The following is a 14496-nucleotide window of genomic DNA, read 5'->3' as shown; positions in this document are numbered from 1 at the left end:
TTAGAAAACCAGCTTTGACCTGGTTCTTGACTCCTGACATTGATCCTGGTAGGATTGGCAGAGAAGCTACTCAGCCCAAGTTCGGCACAGAGAGGCAGTGGGTGCTCATCACGGGGGCAGGGGGCTGTTTCAGTCCAGGGCCTGTTTTGATGCGGGACATTCATCTAGCACCCTCTTCATATTATTCCACCATGTAATGAAGACCGTGACCTTAAATGATTGCTACAATCCATTCCAGCCTCGGGATTCTGAGGATTAGAAAGAAACTAATAAAAGCAGTTAGAGGATTTAGAAACATGGCTCAGAGATGTTGCAATCTCTGCCGATCTTGCAAAGGACCCAAGTTCAGTTCCTAGTGTTCACATTGGGTGGCTCACAGTTGCCAGTAGCTCCAGCTTCAGAGGATCCACTGCCCTCTTCTGGCTTCTGTGGGCACCTGCACTCACAGACACATACCCACATATAGGCATGTATTCGTAATTAAAGATAAAATAAACCTTAGCCATGCAGAGTGGCACATGCCTTTATTCCAAGCACTCGGAAGGCAAAGCCAGGCAACATTTGTGAGTTTGAGGCCAGCCTGATCTAGACAGGGAGTTCTAGGCCAGCTGGGGATACACAGCGAGATCCTGCTTTAAAAATTAAAACCTTAAAAGCAGTTAGAGCAGAAGCACTATGCATGGTTTGAAACAGGCTGTATGCAACTGCCTCAATCTTGCCCAGGTTCCAAGGGACAAAACTGGGATTTCCTGATATCCTAAATCTCCAGATGTCTGAATGTTCGCCACATGTCCCAAGTGTCTGAAATGTACCTGAAGTAGAGACCTACTTGTCTTTGAGTTTATTGCAGTAATCGTCATAGTGCCCAGTACTTGGTGAGGTCCTTCTACACTATGTTAAATGAGAGAAGGTGCAGGTGTGAGGTGGATGGATATACCTTAGTCCTTTATCAGTTTGGCCCATCTATGTGGTAAGTGTTTTGAAGTGTTGATCCAAGAGACTAATGCAGAAGGCTTGATCTTTCTAGATGGCGACACCATTGGGAGATGACTGGACTATCAGGGTGCTTAGTTCATTAGATGAGAAATCCACCGATGCATTGGTAGTGAATAGGGTGTTCTGGGGCGGAGCCCGGTGAAAGGAATTAGATCACGAGGGGCGTGCCGGTGAGGGCGTGCCGGTCTCTGCTTTCCCACTCTCTTCCTGGATCCCACGCTCTTTCTCCATCATGTTTCTGCCTTGCCTCAGGCCCAGAGCGACAGGGTCAGCTAGCTGTCCATGGCTGAAATCCTTGAAGCCCAGAGCGAAATGACCTCCCTCCCTTAGGTTGCTTACGTCAAGTCCTTTCCCACAGAGGTTAAAGCCATCTAATCAGTGAGAGAGGAGGTGCGGTTTCCCAGAAGTTCAGAACATTAAGAGCTCAGCCTCCATTCCCTGGCTTATGACTAGATATCGCAGGAGGAGGTGGAGTAACTGAGGTAGCAGTAGGAACATGCCATGATGTGCCCTTGGGTGGCCAATCCTTGAGCTTTGTCTATTTGCAAAATGCAAGGGCCAGACACAAATTTGTATGGGATTTTCTTGGTTTTTGTTTTTTGGTTTTTTGTTTGTTTGTTTGTTTTGTTTTTTGAGACAAGCTTTCTCTATTATAGCCTTGGCTTTCCTGGACTCGCTTTGTAGGCTAAGCCAGCCTTAAACTCATAGAGATCTACCTGCCTCTGCCTCGCCAAGGGCTGGGATTACAGGCGTGTGCCACTGCATCTAGCTTGTATGGGGGTTTCTAATGCAAAAAAAAATTTTTAGTAACTTTGAGTTTAGTGACATTCGTAGAATGAAGAGTGACGTTTGTCCCTTCTGGTTTTGAAGATGGAAGAAAAATAATGTGAGCCAAAAACCCTGTCCCAAGGCTGGCCCAGCAGACAGCAGTCCAGAACAATGCTGTCCCAAGGCTGGCCCAGCAGACAGCAGTCCAGAATTGTACTCACTATCTGTGAAACCAGCAGGTAGCTGCTAAATCACACCTGCTCCTATAAGAATAACTCCCTGTGTGTGCCGGTGGGGGAAGGGAGCGAAGCTAACCGTGCCACTTGGAGTTATGTGTAAGCTCCAGGCGAGAGCCAGCACTTAGTGGTGAAGGACGTTAAAGCTGGAATTCTCCTAGTCCAGCCAAATGTCCCTGCGTGCACCTGTTCTTAGATCATGTCTGAGAAATGGGGAATTATTCTATTTTCAATGATATGAGCCAACGGAGGCTCAATTACCTCTTTCAAGAGCCTATTCTGGCTTGTGATCATGGGCACCACTTTCTTCTAATTGAACTTTCTTGATGAGGCCCATTTCTTCTTCTTCTTTAATGTTTTGAGTTGATGGAGAGGCTCCAGCTATAGTTAGAAACTGAATTCCATCCCCCCTCCCCTCTCCCCATCTTTTTGCATTGCTTCTTTTATTTAACAGCATTCAGAATAAGGCCTGTGCTTTCTCCAGGAGGAAATGTCCTGTAACATTAGGGTTAGAAGCTGCCCTGCTAACCCACAGTCTCCATTTTCAGCTGCTACGCCTTCTTTTAAAAACACAGCGGCCCCGAGATTATGTGCCATCACCCCTCCATCATACAATTTTCTCTTTCCCAGCCCCCTCCCACTTCATGTCTGCTTTTAAAAACTGTAACTTCTGACTTCTGCTTTTAAAAACTGTAACTGCGACTTCTCTGAGCCTCTCAGATGGTTTCCTCCATGAAATGCCTGTTTTCACTGTATTGTGCTCAGCGTTTTTACATGTCTAGAGGGATGCTGAAACATCGTCAACACTGATAACAGTGAAGATCACAATCAAACAAGAAATATTGACGGTACACTTTTGGTGAGAGGGAGCAGTGATAAAGATATTTCCAGTGCATTCCAGAGTCTCTTGCTATAGTTCTGTGTTTACTGAATGCCCGCCAGCCACTAGGCACTTTGCTAGGTGCCAGAGGAGTACACAAGGTTAAAGGTCGAGAAGAGTGAGGGGAGGATCCGAGGTCAGAGACACCTAAATAACTAGATTCATGAACAATATGAGTGCCATAGGATAACAGAGCAGAGAGAGGGTCCCTGATATCTGAGGTAGATGGCACTTGGATTGTGCAGCCAAGGGGAGTGTCTTTTTTTTTTTTTTTTTAATCATAGATACATTGCAACATATCCAAAAAGTGTGTGTGTGGCTTGTGCTGCTATCAAGAGTCATGTTGGTGTCTGTGGTTCTGCTGGGGCTGGGGCTGGGGTGGGGGGTCTGTGTTGATGTTGGGGGGCACACATGTTGATGTCTGTAACCCATGCTCCTGTTGAAGGCTATATGGATGTCCATGGTCTGTGCTGCCACCTGAAGCCATATTGCTGATTGTGGGCCATGTTGCCACCAGAGGCCTTGTGGATGTCTGTGGCCTGTACTGCTTCCAGGGACCACGATGGTGTCTGTGGTCCTCGCTGACACCAAAGGCCATGTGGATGTCCATGGTCTCGTGCTGTCTCCAGAAGTCATGTGGAAGTCCGTGTTCGGTGCTGTCACTTCACTGGCTGTACAAAGGGCAAGGAAGCTTCTTTTGCAGTGATATGAATGACTTCAGTTGACTCACAGTTGAGAATGGGAGACATGGAGGTTCTCTGTAACAACCTCTCCTCCACCCCATCCTTCCAAAAAGAAATATTCTAAACAGGAAGCCACTGAAGAGAACTTTTAAAAAGTGCGATAAGGATTTATAAGTGTAGCATTTCATATCTGGTGGTTTCTGACAGGGGTAGGGGAAGAACTCAGTTTTCTTTAAGGGACTGGCCACTGGGAGTTTGATCATACTCCAGTGAGTATATGGGCAACACAAAATTTACTTCCTCTTCTCCTTCTTCTTCCTCCTCTTCTTCCTCTTCCTTTTCCTCTTCCTCTTCTTTTTCTCCCTCTCTTCTTCTTCCTCTTCCCCCTCTTTTTTTGGGGAGGAGGTCACAAAGGTGGAAGGTGGATCTCAGAAGACTAGGAAGCAAATGTGATCAGTGTGCATTATGTGAAGCTATTAAATAATCAATAAAAAAATCATGTTGGAAAAATATATCCAAAATGAAAAATATTTTAATGGTTCCCATGTACTTATCATTTATCTCCCAAATCTCAACACAAGGTTGCCATGTCTCTTACTGGCAGGAAGGGCTGGAATAGGAGGGGACTTGGGCCCACTGTTTCCTCTCCCTGGGGGCTGAGTGGGATGGTAAGTGTTGATGACCCAGCCTCCTCCCATGACACCCAGAGGAAAAATACACTGAGTCAGGATTCTCATTGGAGCAAGATCTCAATTTTATTATGATGAGTTTTTCTTATATAGAGTATAGGGAGTGAGTGGGGTATACTGCGGGACCAATCGGTTCATATTACGTGGCTTTTGGTAGGCAGGGCTTGCACCAGGATATGCCCAGATGGACCATGCTGAGTCATTTTTATGTGGAAGTATCCACCAGAGACTGTTGAAAACTGGGCCAGGCTCGGTTCTGTCCTCAAGGCCTCAGAGGACTGACAGATTTGGCCATGGGGTTCAACACAAAGGTAATTCTGGCTTCATAGAAAACCCCTTCCATTTCTGCTACAGCTAACCTCACCATGGATCGTTTCCATTGAAATCCCAGAACACATCGTTTTATAGGAATATACTTTAGAGTATCTCTAAGAGAGGATGATTTTAATATAAACACAACTAATTATGACATCTCAGACTATTTCATTAATATCTCCAAGTATTCAGTTAGTACCCAATTATCTCATAAATAATTTTCATAGCAACTTTCTTCAAACCAGCATGTACACTGGGTTTGAGGTCTCCCAAGCAGTTCTCTCCTTTCCATCTTCCTTGCAATTTGTTGTCTTTGAAGCAGTGATATCGTTTGTCCTGTAAATTTCCCCCAAGTATGGCTTTTCCTGGTTGCATATCTGGGACATTTAAAGTGCTACTCTGCTTCCCATAATCTGATATGAATCGACAGCTTTGCCTAGAACTCAGAGCCTGTGGGTTCTGGGAGAGCTTTGTGGGTGGGGTTGAGCACTTTCTTTCAGGGGTGTTTGTCTGAGATAGAGGATGCTGAGAACCACAGCCTAGATGCAGTGCTGCCGCTGGCCCTGAGAGATCATGACAGAGATGTCGCTGCTCTAGAATTATTCTACAACTGGACCACCCAATACTCATGGAACATCAGTACATGATACTTCATATTAAAATTTTAGAAAGAGGAATACGGGAATTTCACCAGGCTTTAAGGGAATGCCTGGAGGCTTTGTGTAGGGCAATCAAATACATGGGATAGGGAAGTGCTCAATAGATTAAAGTGAGGCCTTAACAGCTGAAGTCCTAATTTTTGAAACCTAAAGGCCAATTAAGTTAGTGGGTTTATAAAGGCACATACCCATAAGCCTCACCGGTAGGGTGCTCCTGTCTCCTACCAGGATGCACAGAAGGTGCCAAGCCAACATGGTAATGAGATGTATGAAACAGCCTTTATCTATGTTTATACCAAATTAGAAAGTATTTATTTATCATGGTGGGTGTTTCTCACAGCTAAGCATGAATTAGTTTTAGGCAGAAAAAAATTCCCACAGTTTGGCCAATTAATATTAAGCCTTAGGGAGACTCTCGAATGTGAGAGAAGGAAGAAGTACCTAAATCAAAATTTCAGTAACTGCTTATAAATTGAGGCACCAAGGACAAGTTACTAAACCTAATCAAGACTTCTGCGTCTATAAAGTGGGAATAATTGTTCCAATCTCCTAATGTCACTTTGATGATTCAACGAGGTTTGAATAACAGCAGCATTTGTGTAGTGAAAAGATAGTAATTAAACAATTATTATCAGTACCTGATTTTTCTGACATTTGTTTCCACAGCCACAGAACATCCAATCTTAAGATGTATTAATTGATAAAGCTAATATTGAAAATGTGGGCAGGGAGTAGGAAGACAGCTCAGAGGATAAAGCCCTTGCCGCGTAAGCAAAAGGCCCTGAGTTTGAATCACCAGAACCCATGAAAAGCTGGGTGCAATAGGATGGATCTGTAATGCTGGTGTGCCCACTGTGAGATGCAAAGCAGAGACAGAGGTATGCCTGGAGCTCAAAGACTGGCTAGTCTGAGCCTCATGGTGGTGCACAGCAGAGCTTCTTTTTACAAACAAGATGGAAGGTGAGGACTGGCACCCATTTGTCCCCTGACCATCACATATATGCTATAACAAGTACATACCTGAGTCATAATACAAATATGCACACACACACACACACACACACACACACACACACACACACACACACACATCACACATGGAGGAGGAGATTTTCTTTTAAGAAATTAAAATATGGGGGTGGGGGTGGGGATGGCAATGGTGGTGGTGGTGGCAGTGGTGGTGGCAGTGGTGATGGTGGTGGCAGTGGTGGTAGCAATGGTGATGGTGGTGGTATAATTTAATGACCTAGTTCCTAGTGTGGCAGACATTCCAGGTTCAATCCCCAGCTCAAGTAAATAGGACAGAAGAGAAGGAGGAAAGTGACATCAATGTGGGTGGAACAGCTTCTTTCTTCCCCTTTCCTTTTTTATTGTTAGAAGGTTTGGTCCACTCAGCAAGCCAGTGAAGGAGAAATAAACCTGTTTTTTATGATCCCAAGTGTGGGATCGGAATGGTCTTGTGAGAGAACAGGTGAGGTTAATCCACCAGAAGACCAACCACCTCATGCCGGAGCTTGATTGTTGTCAGCTGAAAAGATCCCGTGAACAGATTCTGGGAGGAGATATATAAATGAGCCCAGAACTGGAGGCAGGGCTTCTGGGGACTTCGGATAGTTTGGCTGGTCATCGCTCCACTTCGACACGCTCCCAGAGAGAACCACTTGAGAGAAGGCTTCGGGGATCCGGCTCCTGCTGAGGTTCCAGGTTCTGGTTACTCCAGGTTCCAGCAGAAGAAATCCTGCAGATTACGCCAGGAGAATCGCTCCTCGGGAACTGATATCCTTGCGATTTTGTTGTTGTGTTCCCTAATCCTCATTTCCTATTGTTTTGGTTAGTCGGGTTATAGGTGACATACGCTCAGTTAATAAGTTGTAATAAAATATATTGGTTAAGAAGATTGAGCCTACAAGCCAGTAGTTTCTGAGTCTGAGCAGGAGATATTATGATGATCACATGGATTACACTGATTGTCAGCCCGTAACCTTTGACCCTTTGCCAAGAACCCCACCAATGTCTCCATGAGAACTGTAAAGTTGTTAGGAATAAGGATGTAATTAACATCCAAACCAGGCAAGGAGGCAAGTGGTCAAACTTCGTGATCTACAAAGGATGGAGAGGCTAACATCTCTGAAGAGAAAAGTAAAACAGCAAAAGTCAAAACTGCCTGACTTGTTCTTTGCTGTGGTTTAGTGAGGGCTGGCTTCAAGCTCACCAGCAGGGATGGGCAGCACACTGGGCTGAGGCTCTCTCTGGAGTGCAGCCCTTCTTCCAGGTCAGAAATGATCTGTAGATGAGGCATCTTCTAGGACTCGCATCAGTGACGTGTAGTCAGACACAGGCTGAGGCTCTGGAGCACCAGTCATATAAATCAGACAGACCAGAGACTGGCCTTGGGACACTTACATTCTAGGGGTGAAAACAAAACAAAACAAGAGTGAGCAGATATAATGGGATAAGCAGCAATTTAAGAGAGCAACGAAAAATGTCCACAAAGGTGTCCAGAAGTCACCAGTTGTGGCTTTTACAGGAAGCATATGATATAAATTATCTTGGTCTGGAGTGGAAAGACTCCCTTGTCCCAGACATGGGACAGGTTTATCTCAAGTGTCCTCTGAAATCCTCTGTTCTGAGTCAGCCTTGCTCCCCGGGTCTGTAACAAGGGAAAGCGAATAACAAACAAGTAAGGCAATGCTTCTCGACCTGTGGGTCGTTTGACCCTCCCCACAGGGTCACATATCAGATATCCTGCATATCACATATTTACATTATAACTCATAACACCAGCAAATTTACCGTTATGACATAGCAATGAAAACAATTTTATGGTTTGGAGGGGGCCATCACCACAATATGGGGAACTGTATTAAAGGGTTGCAGCGTTAGGAAGGTCGAGAGCCACTGAGCTAAGGGTATTACAAACATGTACCCTTAGGAACAGCTAGTAGGTGAGCGATTTCCAGCTGAAGATTTTTATTGTCTGTCCTCTGGTATAAAAAAATGCCTGCTGTGGGGATAGGAAGCTGGAAGTTCATCCACCGACTGAACGCTGTGGTCTGCCTGAGACTCAATCAGGAATGCCAGCGTGCTTACTTTTAATGTGTGTTTGCAAGCCTTTGGTTTGATGATGTTACTGCTGTTTGCTCTCTCAATCCAGCTACCCCAGTCGTCTCTGTGGGATGTTGTAACCAGCTGATCTGGTGATGTTCTGCTATCCATCTGCACCTTCTATCCATCTCTGCTTGCTATTTGTCCTCTTGTGTGTGCTTGCTTAATAAACTCACTCACTCAGGACCCAAAGGATGGTGATTGTACATCATTCTCAGCGCGGAACAAACCAGGGATGGTACCATTTCCACTCCTAGTGGTGTGTTGGTTGAGCTTCTCACCATTTTGTACTGATATTCTTAAGATGTCTACCATCTGTCTTCCCTTTCCCAGAAAATCATTTTCAGAGTATCAAATCCTCGCTATTAAAAAAAATACAAATAAGATTTTTTTTTTAAAAAGTAAAAACTCCTCACTGATGAGACATTAAGTTTATGTTCTTTAGGCTAGGTCTTGAAACCTGAGAGCATTTTTGCAGGTAGATAAAAGAAGTAGGCTCAGGGCCGTGGATTCTGCAAGAAGCTGGAGCAAGGATTGGGCTGGGAAGGAACAGTGCCCAAGATACAGGTGTGATCAGACTTCCTAGTCTGCCTTCTGCAGGCGAGCTCCCAGAGTCCTCTTGGCATATGCCCCTTCCCCTGGGCTATGCCAGGAACTCCAGCTCGGAGGTTAATTCCTCTTTGTTTCAGCATTTACAGATCAGACAAATGTCAAACTCCCTAAGATCGTTCCTGTTAATGAGTGTCCTCTAGAGAGGCTTGAATAACAACTGATGCTAAGAAACCAAAAGAAAGACAATCTAACAACATAGGTTAAGTCTGCCCTAAGTGGCGAGTAGGACCCTGCGATTCCAGTGGCTTTTCCCATGTTGAAGGGTAGTTCTCCAACCTTAATATCAAGGTCGCCCACCACATTGCATGTCTACTTACCATCTTTGCCCTGGCTTAAAGATGCCTGACTGTGGCATCTTAAAGAACCATCTTTTATTCAAATAAGGTGCATGACATAGAGCCTAGTATACAACAGACTCTCAAGAAATTGTTAGTGAATTCTTTCCCAGAGGCCACAGTAATTTGTCATGATTTTTTTTTTTACAAGTTTTAAATGAGTTCTAAAAGTTCGCAGGAATATTCTGTTAACAGAAGAAGAAAAAAGCTGCAAATGCAGAGGTTGCTGAGCTAGCTCACAGAGCCAGTTTTTAAAGCCTTGTATTCAGTGCAATGGACACTTGCACAACTCCCAGAAGAGGCCCTGAAGTACCGCAGTGACCAGGCCCTGTCCTTCAGAAGGTGACAGTTTCTGGGTAAGTCCACTTTTGTGTTGTCCATATACTCACTGGAGCATGGTCAAATTCCTAGTGGCCAGCCCCCATAAGGAGAAATCTACCTGCATCCAGGCCAGAAGTCATCAACTGAGGTGAGCCTCGCAGTGGCTGGGCAGGGGTGGGGCCAGCTTTCTCTCACAAGGGGTGGGGCCACCTCTTCCACCTCCATGGACGTTAAGATGGCTTCAGGCAGCAACTCAGAGTACAGACACCTGAAGGCCTTGCAGCGTCCTTGGACACTGCAAGTGTGTGAAGCCCTTTTGTATTTATTCATTTAACTCTTACCTGCCTTTTAGGCATCAAGACGCAAGCCAAAGATGTAATAAGAAGGAAACTGCCCCACAAGTCATGTAGAGGTGGACCTGGGTTTTCTTCTGTAACAGCTATAAACTGCTGAGCCTTTGAACATCTCTGCTTCTTCTCAATAAAATGGGGCCAAAGAAACCCCCCCCACACACACACACATCTTAATGACCTGCCTTTCACTGGAGTCTGTTGTAAACAGTCCCTTTACATCTCTAATTTTATGAACTTTAGTCTTCTGTCCCTTTTGGTTTGGTCAGAGGTTTGTAAGTCTTGCTAATATTTTTAAAGTCCCCACTATTTCTTTCATCTTTGGCATGCAATAAGGGTTCATGAAGCGTGCCACAGAAATAGCTTTGTGCAGCTCTAGTCTCTTGTGTAAAGTGAGATCTCCATTTTGTAGGGAATCTTAAGATGCACAAGGGACTACGAACAGGAAACAGATAGACAATTACCTGAAAGCAGGGATCCTATTGCATTAATTTGCAGCAACTGATCAACATCAAACAAGGGGTGGTAACCGGCTAGCAAGATGCCATTCAGAGAGACCCCAGGTAATTTCTTCAAAGATCCATTCTAAACAAGTGCTGACATAAACTCCGCTTTAGCTGAGCTTCGGCTTTGTGGCATTTAAGAAATCTGTAATATCAAAAGTAAATTAAGTAGAGGCTATGTCTAGGCATCGGAGGTGTTTAGTGGGCAGTTTCCCAGTTGACGACTCAGGGCTTCCTGTCTGATGGAAATTCACAGTTCGCCAGAGGTGGAGGAACAGAGTCCCAGCCAGTCTGCAGGAGACAAGAGCTTCAAGGCTGGGACTGCTTCTGGAAGCGAAACCTTGAGCGTGGGGCTGAGAAGGCACCACTGGGAGACCACCACAAGAAGATGGATACCTCTTTCTGAGCCTTCTGACAGCAAGTGAACAGGTTCACTCCACCACAGCATCTGAGTTAGGAAACTGGGTTAGTTTCCCAGCCCCCCTCAGCCCTGGGTGGTAAGTCAGTTTTGGGAATGCAGGTGGCCATGTTGTTCCCCAGGATTCAGGGACCTCTTACTTATCCCCTAATTCTCTCCCACCTGTTTCTGTTCCTATGCCTTTTCTTTTGATGTCTTTTGGGCTGTTTTGCATGTATGTAAAAAAAAAAAATGGAGTTTCTGAGTCCATAGCCAGTAAGTGACAGTCAGACCCCAGCAGCAGAGAGGGATCCAGGGCCAGTTTTCTACATATTCTTGTCTGTCCACCTGCCAGATAGAGCTAGGCAGAGCTCAGAGCTCCTTTGAGTTATCGGTTGGAGACAAGGCGTCAGACTTGGTCCTTGTCCAAGGGACAGTCGAGTTGGGCTGAGTGTCAGCCATTCTGAAAAAAGAGCTAGAAACCCAAAGACTAGCCGAGTAGGTCAAAACAAAATTGAACTGGCCTGAAGCCAGAGGAAGACAGAAGCAAACCATACAAAGAGAGGTTGATAATCAGGAAGGCTCCGTGTCTACAGGAGACTCAACTGGGGCGGCTTTGGGGGATTTTGTCGAACTGCCATTGAGCCAGCTGTAAGGTCTGTCGCTCTAGTGGCATCTTAAACCTGCTCCTGCCACATCTGTAAGAGCAGAACCAAGTGTGCCTGCTGCTCACAACAATCCACTCGGCAATTAGGAACAAGCTTAGGGTTTAGAATTCATAAGCATTTGCTACCCATTAGAATGTCCAACCTATTAAAACCCACGGTCAGTTATTAGGTTCCTACCTAATAACTTAGGGGTTAACTAGTGACAGCTAGGCTGGAACCCACTGCTTCCTTCATGTAGAACCTAGGGTCTTGGTTGTTGCTACGTAGCTAAACAGGTAGAGAAAGGTATATGAGCCCCGAAATCCAAAGGAACTTAAGAGATGACTCAGGAAACCTAGGAAGTTATAAGACTCACGAGGCCCCTCCGCAAGGTGATCAAGGCCCTAAATCCTTTCTGAGGAAAAGAGGGCTCTCCAGCGGAACTGCCCGGAAGTACAGGGAACTCCAGGGATCTAGACCTCATGGGCTGTCACCTGTACTGGGGTGGCCTTTTCTGTATTGCGTTTGGGTCACCCATACTTTTGTAAGTAACTTCACACCCATACAACGGATAAATAATCCTGATAAATGCACTAGCTAACCAAATTAGAATTGGTCTGTTACTTATATTCTGTCTGGGGTGGAGAGATATCTGTCCACATCGCCCGCCCCTAGCAAAAGTTACACAGCAATTGCATTCATACCCTCTTCTGGCCAATCTAGCCAGATGGAAAGCCAGAACTATCCATGCTGGCTCACAGACTGAATGGCAGTATTGCAGCCTGATGCTCTAAGTAGCTCATGCCCATTTCTGATGTTTACCTGCCCAGATCTAGAAGTTCACAGCAGCCTTCAGGGCAAAAGGTGGCCCATTCTGGCTACTGGCCACTTAGCTGTATCACAGGTACAAGTGGTGACCCTCGCCTTTCCTCCCCATATATCCAAATCTCATTTTCTTTATGTCATCTGACTGTACTTTATCCTAAGAGTTCATTTTTGTACTTGGTATTACTTGGCTTTTAGACAAATCGTGACACCAATTTTATAGCTCTCTCAGTATTAGATAATCATCACCTGTATGGAATCTCACCAAATAGAGGTACCAGTCAATGTACAGTTAATTAATATAAAACAACAAGTCATGTTAAAAATCAAACATTGCAACAGACATGGTTGGTTGGCTAAACATAGGCATCATTCACTTGTAAGTGCATCCTTCATGGAATTGTCTTGGACTTGGAAAAAAACCCATTTATTAACTAGCTGGTATTTAACAGAAATTAATTGCTTGCTATGCATCATCAGTTGCATGCCCTGGAAATGAGACCTAGAGTCTTCTTGGAAGAGCTGTGTACATTGAGGTGCTTTCTGGGTAGCAGCTCTTCCAGGCTCACCTTATTTCTCTCACCTCCCTTCCACATCCTCCTCCCTGGCATTTTAGTCAATGAAGCACCTTCTAACTGGCCTATAACTTTCCAGGGCATTCCCCAACTTCTGCTTTTAAGCTGCTCATTGTACAAAACATTTTATTATTGCTAATGCCCGCCTGAGCATATAATATCATGAGAGGATGGACTTATGGGGTAATTTTGGGCTTGGGGTGGAATAGAGAGAGCTATACAGGTCTGAACCAGATAGTTCATGTTAGAGTGTAAGGACCTCCACTTCTGGAAAACTAATTTTAAGAATTCCATCTACCTGCCCCATTTGCATTTGTTGAGATTCCCTTAAAGGGCAGAAGTGACATAAACCTACTGAAAAATAATAGAAATAAAACAATGACGTGTATCGCCTCATATCAGAGCCCAGTGAAATTCAGGCTGGATTTTAAAAAGTTATCTTTAGGACTTACCCTGTTGCTACATGTCTGAATCAGTTTCTTGGGGCTGCTGTTACAACATGGTATTCTGTATGTCAGTGTGAATGTACAGTTAAAAAGGTAAATTTTACCTTGTGCTTATTTTATAAAAAAAATATTTAAAAAAATTAAAACAACAAACCAATATATTCATCCTCTCAGAATTGTACAAGTTTAAAATTAAGGCCTAAGCAGAGTCTTCCTCTCCCTCAAAGGTAAGAGTAAGATCTTTCCTTGATGCTTCTGAGATTCTGGTGGCTGCCAGCATTCTATCCTCAGCTTCTGGCGTCTGATGACATCCCCCTTAGAGTGTGTCATCCTGCATTCCTTCAGTGGATTAGGGCCTACGCTAGTCCAGCATGACTCCATTTTAACAAATCACATCTGCAGTAATTCTTCTTACAGCTAAGGATGCCTTCTGAAGCTCCATATTGTCATGGATTTTTTTCTGAGAATCACCATTCATCCTGGTTTAATCTCTTAACCCATTTGCTTTTTTTGTCTTATTTTCAGTGAGCCTTCCTCTAAGTGGAAGTGATAAAACTTCATAAAACTCTAGCAGTGTCAGAAAAGGGCAGGGATCTTCCTCTCTGGCAACCATAACTGGATTCTGATCGGCTCTGCTTGAATCAGGAGCTCACCCTTTGACCAATCACCATCTGAATCAGAGAGTCAGACCACTTCTGAAGCAAGGAAAGTCAGATGAGGTGACTGACATGCAGTGTTTCTAGAACATTATGAAAATATAGGGTAGACTCGGGGAGCAAATGCTTCTTTAATATTCCATAAATATGTTTCTGCTACTTGAGAAAAGGCCCTGTGGTGGTTTGAATAAGAATGGTCCCCATAGGTTCACACATTTGAATGACAGTCACCAGGGAGTGACACTGAAAGGATTAGAAGGATTAGGAAATGTGGCACTGTTGGAGTGGGTGTGGCCTTGTTGGAGGAAGTGTGTCACCGGGAGTAGGCCAGGCCCAGTGTATTTTTCTTCCTGACGCCTGAGGGTCTGTATGTAAAACTCTCAGCTACTTCTTCAGCACCATTTCTGCCTGCGTGCTGCTACGTCCCCTGCCATAATGATAACGGACTAAACTTCTGAAACTGTAAGCAAGCCCAAATAAAATGCTTTCTTTTATAAG

This window comes from Acomys russatus, chromosome 1 (assembly GCF_903995435.1).
Source record: "Acomys russatus chromosome 1, mAcoRus1.1, whole genome shotgun sequence".
Lineage (NCBI taxonomy): Eukaryota > Metazoa > Chordata > Mammalia > Rodentia > Muridae > Acomys > Acomys russatus.
The sequence above is the reverse complement of the archived record's forward strand: the minus strand, read 5'-3'. Positions refer to the sequence as shown.